This window comes from Falco rusticolus, chromosome 11, assembly GCF_015220075.1.
Source record: "Falco rusticolus isolate bFalRus1 chromosome 11, bFalRus1.pri, whole genome shotgun sequence".
In the NCBI taxonomy this organism is placed as follows: domain Eukaryota; kingdom Metazoa; phylum Chordata; class Aves; order Falconiformes; family Falconidae; genus Falco; species Falco rusticolus.
In genome coordinates, this window is record NC_051197.1 from 33,350,838 (window position 1) to 33,356,246 (window position 5,409).

Genomic DNA, 5,409 nt, shown 5'->3' on the forward strand with positions numbered 1-5,409 from the left:
CACAAGGAAATAATTGCCAAAATTGCCTTAGTGTGCTAATTTTTTTTACAGTATGAGGAATTTTCATGTTTTACATATGAAGACAGTTTTTTGATTGCTCTATTCAAACATAAAATACTGCTAGGAATAGCTAAAAATGGCCATTAACTCATTAATATTTATACAATAAAGAGAGATAGCAATATTCACCTTGATATTTATGATGTCATTATTGTCAATATTTCACCAGTCTTATAACACTTTTAAGATAAGATAACAATCTGTGTTCGGTTCTAAGCTACCTTGGCATTGTATCAAGTTGACAGATAAATCAATATAATTGATAATCTGCTTTCTAGTGTAACTAAGTATCAAGTGGACCTTAAGACATATGAGAAAAACTGATAGCTTTTTTATATCATGAATTGCTTTAACTGTGTCACTCCTGCCCAGCAGAACTATGTTCTTAGAAAAGATATGAGTCATAAAAATTGTCACTGCAGTTATCAAGTGGTTATAATAAGAGCACTGCCAGAACATCAGGACAGAACAAAGAAATTAGGCCCTCCTCTTCGATATTTTTCCTTTTTTTTCTTTTTGGAAAGAAAAATTGTAAATTTCATGCAATCTCTAGCACAGAACAATACACAGGAGATGAGAGTAAAAGCCCTATATATGCAGCTCAGCTGTGCAGAGTTCCAGTTACATATCTGTTTCCATTAATACACGGTCACCTTCCTGTGCAGTTATCGCTGTCCCTTCAACATTTCTAAATCACCACGGACAAAAAAATGGGAAGTCCCCCAGATGTCCCATCTCTGCTCGCTGACATGTCCCATCACTAGTACGTGAGCACAACAAAAAGGCACCTCATGCTAAATCTCCCTCCCTAAAATAAATATTTAACCCAAGCCTCTCAGAAATACACTGGACTACTCTTATTTGAATAACATGGTCAGAGGCAGCCCACTTACTATACCGTTGTATTGTAAGTGAGCACTTAGATTTTTTCACTCGGGAGCTTGTTGATCCAGGGTAAGTTTTTCACTGCCTGAAGAGTTTCAAGCATGTGACTGCCACAGGAGCTCGCCAGCCATTAGGCTGCACCTGATCTCATTGTGTATATGAGAGATACACTTAGCCTCTCCTGTTCTGAGGAAGTCGTTATATTTTGCCTAAAAATTAGATTCACAGATGTAAAAATGCAACTAGGAAAAAACCTCAACACCCCACCAGCACCCCCCCCCCCCCAAAAAAAAAACAAAAATAAAAACAACCAAACAAAAACTACAATTACAAAAAACCCCACAACCCAAACAAACAAAACCACAAAACAAAACAGACCAGGAGTGAGAGAGAATAAGCTTTGTTTTGGAAGACTAAGCCCTGAGATTTAGTTTTTGCTTGAAGTGCTCTTACAATCCATTTCATTATGTGTCTAAATCACAGCAAACACACTTGTATAGAAAACTCTAGCTCTGTATCTCTACCAGTCCTTGCCAGCATGCCTAAATAAGGTTTTGAGGATTTGGTCTTTTGTGACCTTGGAGGAGTTCAGATTTATATCTCAGGTATATATACACATGTGAAATATACAATTTTTATTTAGGGGCTTCCATTCTGCTCAGAACTCTCCTCGAGTTCTGAAGTTCTTTTGTAGAAGTTTATGAAATTTTCCACTAGCTACCTACTACATCATTATGTGCATAAGTATCTGTAGTATTCAAGGTTTCAGAAGGCTGAATCATGCCTAATAATAAAACTTTTTTTCGTAGTGCTCAAAATTCTGTTAATTCTTAATAAAGCCAAATTCTCCTGGCTACTGGGTATTCTTACAAATACTTTTTGTATTTTTGGCTTTTCTAAGTTGTTGTTTTGTTTTTTTTTTCAAATCTGCATTTATCAGTAATCAAATTCTTTAGTTTCAAGTAAAAATTCCTGCAAAGGTTAGAATATCTGTTCTCTTTAGGGACTTTAACAATCTGCCTAATTATATCATTGTAATATTTTTTCCCGTCAAGACATAAATGATAAATCCTGTTCTCTCTATAGATGTTGTTAGATGCTGCTTTCCTTCAAAATGATAGGACCAGGTTTATTCAAATGATTTCTAGGGTTCTTGCTAGATTTATGTAGCATTTCACAAGCAGATTAAATATTTTCCAAGACTTTTGCAATGCAAGACATTTTTTGCCTTATGTTTTCAAAGTATATGCATTTATTTTAATGAGAGGAATCACCACCTTGCAGAGAGCAAAAACATTTCTGACAAACAGTGAAGACCTACTCACTTTTTATTAGACAAACAGTACACTGAGTATTTAAAGTTGTTTGTTTATTTTAAGGACAGTAAACCATCATACAAAATCAGACAAAATATTCAATGGATTTATGTAGAGAAAAGACAAAGAAGGACTCAAAGAGAGATGTATAGGTGAGAAATACCTTACGTTTTCTGTTCTTTTCCAATGAGCATTGGACAAACTGACAAAATAACAGACTAAGAATGTAGGGGTTTTGAGCTTGTTAACTAATGAGATACTTCAAATGCTTTTTAAAATTAAAGAGGTTAAGGTTTTAAAAATACCTCAAAAAGACATTCTACTAAACTCAATTTTAAGAAAATATATGTCCCAAACAATATTATTTTTTGGTGAATAATGTAAAATGTATTCTACCAGGACAATACCTATAAAATTTATGAACGACCTTACTTAGAGAAATGATGTCTTTTAGATGTTTTCGGTGTTCTTTGAAGCTGTCGTGAAAGCTGATAGTGATGTACCTGGGAAGCACATTAAATCCTTGATTTATTGGGATTTTCAAAGTACTTTTTGAAAGTATTCAAATAAATATCAGAAAACTCTGACATTAAATTTACCTATGAGTATTTAACTGTAGTTTTCTCAAGAAAAGGCTATTCACATGCCTGACTGTAGTCAGTGTATAGGAACAGGTGTTTGTTTTGCCTATAACAAATCAGTGTATTCAATGAGTTCCACATTATTGCTTTTTTTATTCTCTCAACTAGCAGATGCAAAACACATACCTATTTATTAGGAAGTCAAAGATGAAACGGATATTTTTTTTTAGTGTAACATTTCGTACCTGTAACCTAGCTTTTCCATGTCACTCAGATGTTTAGGATCACAAAAGGAAGCAGTATATTTCTGTATGCCAATAGTTGTTGCAGTGCTTGGAAACTCCAAGGACAGACCAGAGAATTTTAATAGGTAACATTTTAATTAGTAACATGGCCTTTCAGAAGGATCTAGATAGATGGGAGCATTGGGCAATTATCAATGGCATGAAAATTAGCAAGAACAGATGTGGAAGTGGAGAGGGAAGTGTTGATCTCTTTTTCCTGATATCCAGTGACAGGATGTGTGGGAATGGTTCAGAGCTCTGACAGGGACTCACAGTTCTCTACCTTTGAGCGAGTTCATTCCACTGATGTTGAATTTTCAATTCAGAGTCATAACTCCAACGAACCTGCAGCCAGCACAAGATAGTTAGCTCACCTAGACATAATGACAGGGTCACAAATGCAACATTTAAAATACAAGATACAACAGGTTTTCCAGTCCCAATCCCTTAACTGTTCAGATTAAAGTCCCAGGAAAAGAGTGAAGTCATTGTTTGGATTGTATGCTTCTTTGTGAAAGCCAGGATGTTCATCCAGGCATGAGAACAGAGTTTAGGGAAAGCTTCAATTTGAAATATTTTAACTCTGAGCAAACAGTGCTTAGTCCTATGAAAGCTAAATAATTAAAGGAAATCACTCTTAGTGTGTCAATATCTACACGGGCAGTGTGGACTATGCAACTGTGCAGAACCTTGCAAGCACTTTCTGACTATGTGCACTTAACGATGATGGCTGCCCTTACCTAAATGAAAATGTCAATTTTACACATTTTAAGTATCTAGTCTGCAAAAGCAAATCCTTCCTGGCATTTTCAGAAGACTTGATACCAGCATTGTTTCACCTTTCTCAGTATACTTAAATTAATAACATTCTGTATCTTTAGTTTCTGCAGGATATATGTACTACTCTTCATCTTAACCAGCAAACCCGTAAAGGTACTTCTAAATTTATGACTGACACAATACTCTCTGACTATTCCATGATTCTGTGGCACTCTGTCTGTCAGAGAGGCAAGACATACTGTCTAACCACCTAATGAGGATTCTTGCAGTGCAAATCAAGTCTTTGAAAACTGTAAGTGAATCATCTCTTGGAAAGCTTTGTTCCCCTGAACTCCAAATAATGCTTTAATCATAGATCTTCAAAGTCACATGTGACTAAATTAAAGGTATGATAGTCTTTGTGAATAAAATTAATCATGATTGGTTTTTGTCAAGAAAACAAACAAGTACTTATTTTTTTCTGTATCCTGTAAATTTACAGAATCCTAAAGGATGTTGGTTGTTAGATATACTAATTGGACTCAAATATCTGATTGGAATATAAAGAAATCACAGAGAACACCTCATCTCTAAAACATCATGAGCTCTACACTATCAGACCACTAGCAAAGTCAGATATTGGAAATTCATTTATGCAGTAATTTCGATTTCTTACTAGTTAGCATTACAATGATGCTAATTTTTTACACAAAAAATCATACACTTAGTAATGCCAGTGTGATTTTTTTTAAATTGTAAAAGAAAACCTGAACAAAACTGGTTTAGCTTTCTCTAAATTTCTCTAAGTTTATCTTATATGTGATTAGTTTTGTGACACAAATGTAAATCCTGTTGATCATTACAGCAGCTGCTTCATTTTACTTGCTGTGTTTAGTATCCTGATAGCATATTACTTCAGCTGATTACTCTTTTAATGTTGCAGCCGATTCAAGAATACGGTAGAACAATAAGTGTCTTTCTATAAAAAAAAAAAAAAAAGAAAAAAGTTTGTATGTTCTCATGTCATATTTTTCTTACTGATTTAAATAAATCTCATGTATACACAGTAAAATAATTTATGCCAAAACTGAAAAAAAAAAAAAAGCATCATTCACTGCTTAAATTTATATTTTGTTCTAAAAAGTCAAGACTTTTCTTCCAAGGGCTTACAGCATATCAATAGTAGTATTTCTACTGGGGGATACCATACTGCAGACAATAATATTGTCACATTAACATCCCTTTTCTCATGAATTGTCATAAAATGCCAATCACTTTTAAAATTTCTGAAGCCCTCTAATAGTCCTCTTCTGCATTTATTTGAAGGCTTCTATTGCTTTCCAAAATTCTGAAGGGTAGGCAGTCAAATTAAAAAGTAATCCTAGGGAGCTAGACCCAGAAGCCAAGAGCCCTTTGTCTTAATTGCAGTAATCATTAACTCATAGTTAACGGCTCCCTTTTCCTTCCTGTCCTCACACTGGCATAGTGATCTAGTTTTCTCTCTACACGGACCACTTGATAGTT